Source organism: Trichechus manatus, unplaced genomic scaffold, assembly GCF_000243295.1.
Source record: "Trichechus manatus latirostris isolate Lorelei unplaced genomic scaffold, TriManLat1.0 scaffold00059, whole genome shotgun sequence".
NCBI lineage: Eukaryota > Metazoa > Chordata > Mammalia > Sirenia > Trichechidae > Trichechus > Trichechus manatus.
Genome location: NW_004443995.1, coordinates 14035230 through 14049620, shown reverse-complemented (window position 1 = coordinate 14049620; position 14391 = coordinate 14035230).

The window sequence follows — 14391 nt, the reverse complement described above, 5'->3', positions numbered from 1 at the left end:
AATTCGTATCTAATTCCACCTACAGCTTTTTTATGCTATTGAAAACTATTCGAAAATGTAGCAACAAGGCCAAGTGAAATCAGGAATAATATTAGCCACTGAGCTCCTAGGTTTTGCGGGGGGAAAGGGAAGGAAAAGGCATCCTTAAAGTTAACAGGCCAATCAAGAAACTTCTATGACCATGGCAAACCAGTCACAGAACCAAAAATAATTAGCATAGTTAGTACACAAAGAAAATTTTAAAGCTGTGTGAATACTGACAATGGGTTCCATCCCCTTCAAGTTCAGGTTTCACCATGTCCCGTAAGACTAGAGCTTGACCCCACATTTGTTGTCTCAAATCATGGTATGTCCAGTGCTAAAGTGGTTTCAAAGTTTCTGAATTATGTTTACCCCTGGCAAATGAATACAGCCAGGTAGGTACACAGGATCCTTTCCTTTACCAACTTCGGTGAGAATTGCCAGACAGAAAATTCTGTGATTCGTAACCACCATCTGGTTTGAAACTACATAATGGCAAACACTATCTTAACTCTATAGTAAGGTACAAAGAAGGAGCCCCGGTGGCACCGTGGTTAAGCTGCTAACTGAAAGGTTGATGGTTCGAACACACCAGCTGCTCCATGGGAGAAAGATGTGGCAGTCTGCTTCCGTAAGGATTACAACATCGGAAACCCTATGGGGCAGTTCTACTCTGTCCTATAGTTCACTATGAGTCAGAATCAAATCAACAGCAATGAGTTTGGGTTTTGGTGTGAGGGTACAAAGAAAAAAGAGTATTTCAGGGAGCAAGAAATTTCCAAATTATGGAAAGGTTAAACAAGGTTACAAAATTACTCTGACTCACATAAATACAAGACACAAGCTGAGCTAGATTTTCTTATAGGCCTAGGAGGAAAATGTGACTACACTTAAAATGAAAATTAGGAGCAATAGGTTGGAAATTTGAAGACCATGAGTCAATTATAATAATAGCTAACATAAATTGACAATATCAATAAATAATTTTCTGCTACATCATTTATAGGCAATATGGTGTTTCATTTTCACAATAACCTTTTGAGAAATTCATTCATTCATTGAAACATGCTTATTTAGTCATCTGGTTCCAAGTAGGAAACAGTATGTCACAAGAACAGCTATTTCTGGTACAATAATTTTTAAAAACTAGTTCTATTAAAACAAACAAAAAACCACATATTTTAAAAGATCTTGGAGGCTTCTGGGGTCTTAAAAGCTAGTGAGTGGCCATCTAAGATGCATCGATTGGTTCCAACCCACGTGGAGCAAAGGAAAATGAAAAACACCATGGACACAAGGAAAGTATTAGCCCAAGAGACAGAAAGGGCCACGTGAACCAGAGACTTCATCAGCCTGAGACCAGAAGAATTAGATGGCGCCTGGCTACCACGATGACCGCCCTGACAGGGAACACAACAGAGAGTCCCTGAAGGAGCAGGAGAAAAGTGGGGTGCAGAGCTCAAATTCTAGTAAAAAGACCATACTTAATGGTTTGATTGAGACTGAAGGGATCCCAGAAGACATGGCCCCCGGACTCTCTGTTAACCCCAAACTAAAACCACTCCTGAGGCCAACTTTTTAGACAAAGATTACACTGGACTATGGAACATAAAATGATACTTGTAAAGAATGCACTTCTTAGCTCAAGTAGATACATGAGACTAAATGGGCATCTCCTGTCCAGAAGTGAGATGAGAAGGCAGAGAGGGTCAGAAGCTGGTTGAATGGACACATAAAATCCGGGGTGGAAAGGAAGAGTGTGCTGTCACAGTATAGGGAGAACAACTAGGGTCACAAAACAATGTATGTATAAATTTTTGTATGAGAGATTAACTTGAATTGTAAACTTTCACTTAAAACACAACAATAAAAAAAAATAATCAAGAGACCTTGGAAAGTTGAAGAAGCAAGGAAAATAAACACACCGGAGAGGGGAGATCCCTTCTGAGATGAGCAGTTGTCACCGACTATTTTCTTCTGCAGAAGACTTGCCAGTTCTAGACATGGGCTGAAGACTGGGTTTGGCCCTCACAGAAGGATTTCACAGGGAGAATGAGAAATCAGCAAAGCTTTTAGCGGTTGTGTGGAGTTGGCGGGACAATTGGAAACTTCAGGCATCCTAAACATATGGTTAGTTTTTCCCACAGTATATTTGCTGAATTCTGGGGCTAGGAAGCTTTCATAAACCATACTGAAATCTCTTGTAGTACCATGGTATTTAAGAGACAAAGTCCCACTTGAGGAATGGGATCTGCCTCAAACACATGGGTTGGACTCCTTCTCCAGACATTTGCCAGAGTTGGAATTAGTATGGAGCAGAAAGCCAGAGACCGAAGTCCTAATCCTCTAAAGGGAAGATGGAATCTCCCACAGGTTTTCAAAGCTAAGGTGATGGAGACTTGCCAGGCTTTCAGTCCAAAGGCTTGGAAGAGCATGCCTGAGGAACCAAGGTGAACTGATCCAAGCTGAGTCTTATTAAACCTGCAACCCAACCTCAACCCAGCACCACACAGGGTGGAATAAAATGATCAGCCCCTCACGCTATTTTCTTAACATGGAAACTCACTGATGAAAGATGCCATCTAGAGCTTTTAAAGATCCTCTACACACAGTGCTCAGCATACAATTAAAAATTACTAGATGTATGGAGATACTGGACAATATGACTGATAATCAAGGGTAAAAATGTAAAAAACCATAATGACAGGAAATCTTTAGATGATCCAGATATTGGAGTACATACCATATTTTTACACAAATAACGTGGGTCTTCTACGTTTGTTTGCCAACCGCACCCTCTTCTCATGAGGTATTTTCATAAGCGCTGCTACGCCAATTTTTTTTACAAGTTGCTATAAAAAAATTAGCATAGTACGCTTATGAAAATACCTTGCAGGGGGAGAGCGGGGTTTGCAAACCAACTTAGAAGGTATGCATTATTTGCATAAAATGCAGTACAGGAGGACTTTGATATAACCAGTACTAATGTACTAAAAAGAAATTAGAGGAAAACAGGGGGAAAAATAGGTGAAAAGATGGAGAATTTCACAGAGAATTGGAATGCATTACAAACAATCAGACTGACATTCAAGAACTACAAAACATATCTGAAAATAAGAACTCATTGAATAACAACAGACTGAACAGCAGAAGACAGCATCTTGAACTAAATGACAGGTCAATAGAAAATATCCAAACTGAAACACAGAAAAAAAAAAATGGAAAAAATAGAGTATAAAAAGACATGTGGTATCTAGTGAAAATATCTGATTTACTTGTAGTTGGAATACCTGAAAGAGATGAGGGAGAAAACGGCACAGAAACAATATCTGAAAAGACAACATGCAAAGATTTTCCAAAGCTGATGAAAAACACCAACCCACAGACTCAAGAGGCTTAGCAAGCCCCAAGAAGAATAAATACAAAGAAAACTATACCTAAGCACATCATGGTCAAAGAGTTGAAAACCAACAACAAAGAGAAAATGTTAAAACCAGCCAGAGGAAAAAAGTCACATTACCTTTGAAGGAAAAACAATAAGACTCACAATTGATTTTTCAACAGAATCTAAGAAATTTAGGGAAAAAAAAAAAAAGAATGGCATCTTGAAAATTCTGAAAGAATAAAAACAAAAAAAATGCCAACCTAGAATTCTACACCCAGTGAAAACAGCCTTCAAAAATGAAGATGAAGTAAAGATGCTTTTTAGGCAAACAAAAGTTGAGAGATTTATTGCCAGCAGACCATAACTACAAGAATACTGAAGGGAGTTCTTCAAGAGGAAGGAAACTGATTCAAATTAAAAGCACAGAACTTCAGGAAGAAATAAAGAGTACAGAAAGAGAATACAGGCATTTATTTAAAGAAGTATATCGGCAATTTAAAATAAAAGTAATAACAATGTCATATATAGGCTCTAACATATGGTAGAAGTAACATAAGTGACAATAACTCAAAGGGCAGGAGGGGGGTAATTGGAGTTAAAGTATGGTAATGTTCTTGCATTAGGAATTCTTGCATTCAGGAAGTGATAAAGCAACTAACATAAGGTAGACTGTAATAGTCAAGGAGTCCCTGGGTGGTGCAAATGTTTAACGCCCTCAGGTAATATCCAAAATATTGGAGGTTTGAGTTCATCCAGAAGGGCCTCGGAAGAAAGGCCTGGTGATTTACTTCTGAAAAATCAGCGATTGAAAACTCTACAGAGCACGGTTCTACTCTGACACATATGGGGTTGCCATGAGTTGGAACCAACTTGACAGCAATTGGTATTGGAATTGTCAAGAATGCATGTTCTAATATTTAGGATAACCACTGGAAAATTATAAAAGAATCTGTAACTAAAAGGCCAATTAAAAGTAAAATGGAATAACAGAAAATTTTATTAATCCAAAGGTAAGCAAGAAAGGAGAAATGAAAGAATAAAAGGAGAGATGGGACAAACAAAACAAATAGCAAAACGGAGACTTAAACTTCATGATATCCATAATCACATACATTGGTCAATGGACTAAACAATCTAGGCAAAAGAAAAAAAAAATAAGGGTAAGTAAAAAGAATAAGCCCCAATTATAGGCTGTTAACAGAAAGTACTCTTTTGATATAAGAATACACAAAGTTTGCAGGTAAAACGATGGAAAAAGATATGTGTCATGCAAAATCTATTGCAAAAAAAGGATGTAGCTATGTTACTATTTGACAAAGTAGACCTTAAGACAAGATGCATTACTAGAGAAAAAAATAAGACATTTCATAATGATTAAATAATCAATTAAATAGGAAATTATAACAATTTGTGTGCACCTAATAACATAGATACAAGGTATATAAAGCAAAGGTTGACAGAGTTAAACTGGACACATATATTTAGCACCCTACTAATTCCTGAGAATACAATGGAGAACAGAAAGATATGGCCCCTTGTAACGCAACTTAAAAACACAAAGGAACAATAAAATACAGATGAAAGCCTACCACTGAATGGAGAAAAGACAGATCATTTCTAGGCATTCATCCATTATTCAACAGTATTCAATTGTTACTATGATAGTGGTACAACAATTAAAACACTGATCCTTTCCCTGTCTTCATGGAGTTTACGTTTCACAGTCTACAGAGTTTATAGTTTAGTGGAAGTCAGGTAAACTCTTTGAAGAGAACATTGCTATTCATCTAACTTTGATCATCCTAACAATTGTTTGCACTCTCAGAACTGAGCCATGAAGCAAATAAAAATAAATAATCACACTGGTTGGGCTACTTCCTTCCACTACTCCTAGTTTCCTTCCACTACTATTAGTAAAAGCCCATATATTTTATATATATATACATATTTCTGTATCTATATAAGTATATAGATATGTATGCATGTATATATATGCATTCTTTCCTCCTTAACCATCATCTCCCTTCTCTAACTTGCCAATACAGCCTTCTCAGTGATTTGAATGTCACTTTCATAAAATACTAAATTCCTATATATACTTGGATCCACTCTTGGACTCCTTATTTTTGTTCCCCTAATCTTGATATTTATTTCTTGTGGCAGTACTAAATTGCATTAATTTATGTAATTGTAAAATATATTTTAAACTCTCTTAGGGTAAGTGCTCTCTTAGTAATTTTCTTTTCCAAATTTTCTTTGAAATTCTCATCTATTTTTTATTTTGTTAGGCTTGTCATTTGAATCACTGTTAGGTTTAAAGTGTAATTTATAGAGGTTTAACAATGTCCTTAAAAATTCTTGTAACAGGTACAGAGGTTTATTTTTCACGACTTTTTTTCCAATAGATTTTTTACGACATTAAAAAAAAATATAAATGCATAATATTAAAATAAAATTTTATGACAGCAATCCTGCCATGGGGTAGGCCAAAGCTGGTTAAATATGGTGACATCTGGTATTAAAACTTGATAAAAGTTCTAAAAAGTTCTGACTTCTCTCAAATAGGCATTGAAACAACTTTTATATTTCATTTAATAAATGGATAATGAATATGCATGTTAAAATATAATTTGAGGCCCCCCAAAAATTATTCAGTTAAAAGTAAATCTCCATGCCTTCCCATCCTTCCTTCTCTACCTCACTTCCTCAATTATCCACTTTTAAAAAATAATTTTCTTGTGTATACTTCCATATATAGCTTATGCATATACAAGCATAAAAATATATGTTTTAAATGTAGAGATTAGAATAACTCACATTATGCTATCCCTTTTTAAACAGCTTTATTAAGGTATAATTAATAAAACAAATTCATACATTTAAAGTGTATAATTGGTAAGTTCTGACATACATATGTTGTTAATGTTGCTAGGTGCCACTGAGTTGGTTCCAACTCATGGTAACCGTATGTACAACAGAACAAAACACTGCCTGGTCCTGCATCATCCTCACAATCGTTGTTATGCTTGAGCCCATTACTGCAGCCACTTTGTCAATCCCTCTCGTTGAGGGTCTTCCTCTTTTTCACTGACACTCGGCTTTACCAAGCATGATGTCCTTCTTCAGGCACTGGTCCCACCTGGTATCATGTCCAAAGTACATGAGATGAAGTCTCACCATTCTTGCTTCTAAGGAGCACTCTGGCTGTTAAGTCTTCCAAGACAGATTTGTTTGTTCTTCTGGTAAATCCAAGATATATGCAATATTCTTCACCAATACCATAATTCAAAGGCATCAGTTCTTCTTTGGTCTTCCTTATTCATTCTCCAGCTTTCACATTCATATGAGGGATTGAAAATATCATGGCCTGGGTCAGGGGTACCTTAGTCCCCAAAGTGACATCTATGCTTTTAACACTTTAAAGAGGTCTTTTGCAGCAGATTTGCCGAATGCAATACATCATTTAATTTCTTGACTGCTGCTTCCATGGGCATTGATTCTGGATCCAAGTAAAATGAAATCTGGTATAAACCCATAAAATCATCAACACAATAAAAATAATGTACTTACGAATCACTCCAAAAAGTTTTCTCATACTCCTTTAGAATACTACCTTCCTATGTTTCCCTATCCCTACTCTTTTGACAAAGGAGCCCTGGTGATGCAATGGTTAAGCACCCAGCTGCTAACAGAAAGGTCAGCAGTTGGAACCCACCAGCCACTCTGTGAGAGAAACAACTTGGCGGTCTGCACCTGTAAAGATTTACAGCCTAGGAAATTCTGTGGGACAGTTCTACTCTGTCAGATAGGGTCTCTAGGAGTCAAAATCAACTCAATGGCATACAACAACTCTTTTGAAAGCAAAGGTGATGATGGTTTAGTAGTAGAATTCTCACTTTCCATGTGGGAGAGTTGACTTTGACTCTCTGCCGAGGTACCTCATGCACAACTGCCACCCATCTGTCAGTGGAGGCTTGTGTGTTGCCATGATGCTGAACAGGTTTCAGCAGAGCTTCTAAACTAAGACAAACTGGTAATCTACTTCTGAAAAATCAGTCAATGAAAACCATATGGATCACACTGAGGCAGGATTTTGTTTGATTGTGCATGGGGTCACCATGAGTTGGGGACAGACTCAGTGGCAACTAACAACAACAACAACTCTTGTGCTCATTATTTTTTTTAAGTTGTTTCCTTATTATTGAGTTCTGAATGTTTTTATATACTCGAGGTCCTTTATTGCATGCATGATTTCCAAATATTTTCTCATTCATTTTAGTTGTATATTCATTTGGGTAATTTCTACCGACATACTTTCAAGTTTCATGATTTTTGTTTCTGTGCTCAGTCTAGTGTACTGAAAATCTATTGAAGGAATTCTTCATTACTGATACCATGTGTTTTATTTCTAGTCATTCCATTTGACTTTTACAGTTTCCATCTTTCTGCTGAAATTCCTCATCTGTTTGCACATTGTTCGCCTTTTCTACTAGATAACTCTAACAAATGAATTGTAATTAATTAAAGCCTCTGTCTGATGGCTACAAGCAATGAGTCATCTCTGAGTCTGGTTCTGTTGATTTCTTTGTCTCTGGGGGAATTTGTCGTTTCTTGCTTTTTTGTATGGCTCAAAATTTTTTATTGCATGTAGAACATCTTGGGTAGAATAATAAAGACTGAGATAAACAGTAGTATGCCAGGAAATGGACACTACACTTCTACTGTTAGGCCATTAGTATGGGAAATTGAGTCAATCTAATTAGGAGTTGATCTTGGTTTGAGTTTTGGTTTTGCTACAGTTATTTTCAGAACATCACAGGTTTCAAATTTCTCTAACTAGGATAGGGACTGGGTTGCCAGAGAACTTTCCTCAATGTTTGTGTTTTATTCTCAATTTTCAGTTGAAGGTAGAAGGTCTATAATAGTATTGGTGTAAGATCCTGGGCTCAAACTGTTCCCTGCTTCTCCGCTAGGGGGTATATTTTTTATTATTGTTCTACTCTTCCTCCAGGAAAAATGAGGTGTGCTGGGGGTGACAAGCTTGCTGCCCTTCCCACAGTGGCTTAAGTCTTTTTCTCCCTCACAAGGGTCCAAACAAGGGTGCAGGGCTTCCTGCCCATCCCAAGTAAAGGCCAATCCAATCCCCTTCTGCAAACATGGACCACCAAGAAAGGCTCTCACTTGTGGCCTGCTCTGTTCCCAATCCTTCTCTTGAGCACCTGAAGAAGGTTTGAGGAAAAGAGCTAGCAAGTGAACGCGAATGTTGGGACTACTGTACTGTCATACTAGCCAACATGTGACCTTTAGAAATTCATTAAAATTTTACCTAATTTCTTCTTACCCACTTGCATCTCCTTCCATGCTTCACAATAGGCAAGATAATCCCAGTATCCTGTCTTTCCAGGGGCTCGGGTAAGTGTTCTTTTTAATATTTTAGACTACCAATTGGCCCTCAACCTCAGTTCTCTGACATCTTTAAGAAAGGTTGTGATTTTGCTGTTTATTTGGCTTTTTAGCGTTGTGAAGGTAGCTATGTTCTTTCCAGCTTTCTACTTCCTAAGCAAAAGGAAACTTCTGCCTCATTCTTTTTAATGGATGCATTTTGTCATTGCCCCATAGGTAATAAAAAGACACATAGGCCATATTTACTGACAATCTGGCATGGTAGTCTGTTTAATGATACTAAATATGCTTATTTTTAAATCAATGTCACTCACCTATCAATGTCACTCACCTAAGCCATATGTAGAACCATAGAATGCATAAGAATCAAAACAGAAGCAGTCTAACTGAACAAGGATGCGTGAGCAGACCCTGGCTTTTTCTACTCCCTCTGTGCTCTTGTGCTGATCCCACTGCTCCTAGGATTCAAAGAAACATAGCGTAAGAAGGTCTGCCTCATTAAAGTATACTAGAAACTGCTTAAGAGGAACAGAAGACTGAGCTTTAGCAAAGTCATTTCCAAATTTGTCCTGATTTCTCACTTCCATAATAAAAACCTTTGTATTTGCACCTCTAATGTATACATATGCACCAAAAATTCCAAAATATTTTAAAGATTTTTTTTAAATAGATAAAAGTAGCAACAGCAACAGGAAACGAAAACTAATACATCCAGTGATGTTGTTGCTATTATTACAATTGTTTTTTCATTCATTCAACCTTTAAAAATATTTACTAGGTGTGAGGCACTGTTCTAAGTATTGGGATACCACAAGAAACAAACTCGTAAGGACCTTTCTCATGGTGCTTACTTCTTAGTAGAATATAACCAGAGCTAGAACAAGGCACAGGAAAATACAGTAACTAGCTGTAGGTAGCTTGCAGAGTATATTATCTAACAAAGCAAAAATCTTTAGAAATACAGGTGATGAATGCTTAGCAATTGTGGACAGAGAAATTGAGAATTCTCTAAATTAATTTTTTTCTTAAAAAAAGGCATTATACAAGTAACTAATAAGTTTATGCAAAAAGAAAGCATAGGCTATATGAAGAGGATTATTTCACCAGTTTGATAAATGTGGTCTTGTCAAAGCAGGGACATTTCATTTGGTTTACATCTGGATAAGAATCATAGTCAGGTGGAACCGTATTTTATATTGTAGAGTATTTATAGTTTGTTGCATGTATTATTAAGCTTCAGTTAATTGCTTAATAAAGTATAAAGAGTTCTCATTCCATGTTACGAATTGGTCCATTCTGAATTATTTTGCTTTTATAGAGTTCAAATTTAAAAAAAAATAAAAATCTTTCTTTAAGTTGACTCACATAATTTTATTGTTTCCTAGATTCTAAGCATTTACACATGTTGTGCATCCTTTGATTTTTATACTTTGTGTCACATTTTATCTTCATTTTACAGATCAGAAACCAAGACACAGTTAAAAAGTGATGAGTGATTCAAGCACCAAAAGGACAGATAGCAGTTTACATTAAAATTAATAATATGACGAAGACAGGAAAGGGGGCTTTGTAGAGATCAAGGACATCAGCTCCCTTCCTCTGGAGCTAAATTTCTGAGGTAAAAACAAGAAAATACAGCACAGATGATCACCTTCATCTCTACCAAATGCTGTGGAGCTGCTTGCCAACATAAAGAAACCCACCCCATTCAATGCTGCAAATCTTTCAGTTCAAACCTCTAGTCGCAAAGGAAACAGCACCAATTTGCAACATTCCAAGCTCTGAGTTGGCTTCTGGAGTCTTCTACGTCTGCTCTGCAAGGGGAATGAATTGACGCCATGGTCCTTTGTTACTTTCAACAAGCTGCCTCTGGAATTAATAAAGTACCTTGAGAACAGACAAATGGTGAGAGTTTAGATGGAGGTAGTTGTCAATCTAGATGTTATAGTAAGTAATTACAGAATTGCTGTTGTCATATTGATGAAATGCCTACTACATACTAGTACTCCAAGGAAACACAGGAAGAATGTTTTTACTAGATGTGTATACTTTTCTCCCTTTTAAAAAAGAAATCATTTTCTTTGGATGATTTGGGAAAGACCAATCATCTGTCACTGATACTATAATGGGTGGTTTTGAATCATGTTTTTAAGGCTAGACTTCTTAAAGAAAGTGATACTTGAAGAAAATGTTGAGCAAAAGAGAGGATTATTTGATGGCTAGAACATGACAGATTTATCTTAGACCTGCAGAAAAGCACAGAGCTCATAAAAGAAGAAAGAAACAAGAAGGCCATTTTGGAAAAGCTAATTATATAAAATTTTGGCTAAAGATTGAGGAAATTGACACAAATATTTTGAAAGCCTATGAGGCCAAGTAAAGATTCAACAGTAGGAAATATTTAAATAAAAGATGTACATTCTGTGTAATATATATATAGTTTTATAACTCTATAGCCACATGTAGATATATTGTCTATATATATAGTTTATTTATTCATAAATTAGTGTTCATTTAAAAGTTTGAGACCAGTGGTGTATGGTTCTGTAAAATGTTTGAAGGCCATGGGAGAGCTAGTGAAAAGAAAAGAGAGTGACCTCATCAAGTAATAGTTGAGAAATGTCATTTTTGTAATATTTTTGACTGGCAAAAGTTAATAGACCTCATCAATTATAATTATCTTCTGGGTACCAAATGTTGAGATAATCATTGCTATGGACTTCAAAAATCTTATTTCTTAATACAAATATTTTTTAAAAACTCAGAAAATGTTAATGTAACCAGCTTGTTTCTGGGTTTTCCTGATCCTGCTGTAGTCCCACCTGTCTTCATGTCAGTCTTAACCCATTGTCGCACCATCACACATACACACGAAGCCAATTAACATTGTTTCACTGACATTCTTGAAGACAGATGGAAGATCGGAGTAGATCACATAGCACAGCTTTCTCAATATCCCATTTACCCTTCTTCACACATTCCCAAAACTCCATTCTACTCAGCAGCTGTTTCCTCTCTCCTCATTCATTCATCCCAGCAGTCTCTTTCTATTTTATCTATTTTTTTTTCTTCCTCCTTCCTCCCTTCCACAGCCACATTGTCCCCACCCCCTAGCACCCTAGGACACTTCCTTTAGGTCAAGAGTCAAAACTCAAATGCCTAGAGGAGCCAGGCAAGCAACATCAAAGCAAGAATAAAAGCCAGGTGTAAAGGACTAGTGGGGACTATGGCAAACTGGACAACTATGCTCAATCTAAAGCACTTGGTGCCCAGTGGGCTGAGGACCCAGTATTCCTTGAGCTCCCAATTGCTCAAGAGATCCTGGAAATACGATATTTAAAAAAAAATATTTTGACAACTAATTCACATTTTAAAAATGTATCAAACCGAGAGAGGCAGGGACAAGTTGGCAGAGTAGTCAGATGTTTTCAGTGGACACTCTTACAACAATGACCCGGAAAAACAAGTGATTCCATTATATACAGCAATCTGGGAGCCCTGAACATCAAAGGCACAGCTAAGGAACTGGACTGAGTGGTAGCGGGAGAGACAGACACTTTGGAAGCAGCGAGGAGTTGCTAGACCTCATCTGGCGAGAGCCTGAACGCTTCAGGCCTAATCAGCTAGGGGATGGGCGGTGAGGCAGGCAAGAAGCCATGCTCGGGAGGCCCGTTTTCTGCACTGGAGGAGACCAAGTGCCAGACAGTCTACATGGCCACCCAGAACCAGTGAGAAGCAGCCCTGTATCTGCAAAAAATACATACTTACATACGGCCTACTGTGCAGATCAAAAACACCTCCCTTAGGAAAAACCTTTCCTGCATTTACCTCCCCATTCCCTGCTATGCACTGGGTCCCAGACCAGCTTCAGCAATTGCCGAGTCCCCTGGGCTGGAAGTAGGATCCGTCGCACGCCCCGAGCCTTTCTCCCTGCTTTGGAGAGTGAACAAATTAACAAACGGGAAAAAATAAACTGCTGGCTCCCCTAAGGCAGGAACCCAGGGTAGGCACAGCTCCTTTGCCTAGGCACAGGCATAAGGGATCCATGGACTTTGAGTGCCTTTCCCCAGAATAGACTTGTGTTGGCCCATCTCAGCAGCATAGGCTCTCATTACCACAGTACAACAGGGTAAATACCGGAACTCTAACTTCAACTGTTTCAGCTGTGAAGTGGCAGGTTCTTGACATTTGACATTACTCTGCCCATTAAGCAGGGTCTTCACCTACCCACATCAGGGACCAGAGGACTGGTGTACTGCGATAGGGGCCCATGAATAAAGGTGCCCCCCACTCCTTACAGCCAACTGCATTGGGTGCTCACAGTCTGGCTTCAAAACCCATCCACCTATGTGCTCTTGAGAACAGGGACACGTCTTCCTCCTGGACACTCGGGGGTGGCCGTTAGCCCCCTGCCTTACTCAGAGTGTGTCCCCTTGCTGCAGCCAGATGCCTGTGCATATGTCAATCACCCATGCTTGTCTAGGACTGTAAGTGAGAGCCTACACCACACACTTGGTGGCTATTTACCTGTGCACCTGAGCTGAACCCATACAGTAGGAGTGGGCGGACTCCGGAGCTCACATACCTAGTAACAGATCTAACCAACTGGTGACAGGACATTAGAGCTTCAAAGGTGCCAATAATCCAACTAGCTCATATGAGCATCCTATTTGGGCATATCAAAACAAAACAAGAAGCTAGGACACAGTAAGAAAACATAAAATAAATAAATATATTAACTTATTGATGACTCAGAGACAATGGTCATTATCAAATAGCATATGGGCAATCCATGATGGCTTCAGCAACTCCCATAATAAAGAATCTAGAAATTTTCCAGAGGAGGAAAATTTCTTGGACTTACCGGAGGCAGAATACAAAAGATTAATATATAGAACTCTTCAAGAAACTAGGAAGGAAATTAAGCAAAATGCAGAACACGCAATAAAGGAAATTAAAAAGATTAGAGAAGAGCACAATGACAAATTTAACAGGCTGCAAGAATCCAAAGGGAGACAGCAATCAGAAATCCAGAAGATTAACAATAAAATTTCATAATTAGAAAACACAACAGAAAGTCATAGGAGCAGAACTGAGGCAACAGAAGTCAGAATTCATGAAACTGAAGATACAGGACTTGACACAAACTTATTTGAGGAAAAATCAGATAAAAAGATTTTAAAAAATGAAGAAATGCTAAGAATTATGTGGGACTTCATCAAGAGGAATAACCTACGAGTGATTGGAGTACCAGAACAGTGGGGGATAACAGAAAATACAGACAGATTGTTGAAGATTTGTTGGCAGAAAACTTCCCCGGTATCGTGAATGGTGACAAGATATCTACCCAACATGCTCATCAAACCCCGCATACGGTAGATCCCAAAAGAAAGCAACCAAGACATATTATAATCAAACTTGCCAAAACCAAAGAAAAAGAGAGAATTTTAAGAGTGGCCAGGGATAAATGAAAAGCCATTTACAAAGGAGAGTCAATAAGAACAAGTTCCGACTACTCAGCAGAACTCATGCAGGCAAGAAGGCAATGGGATGACATATATAAAGCCTTGAAGGAAAAAAAC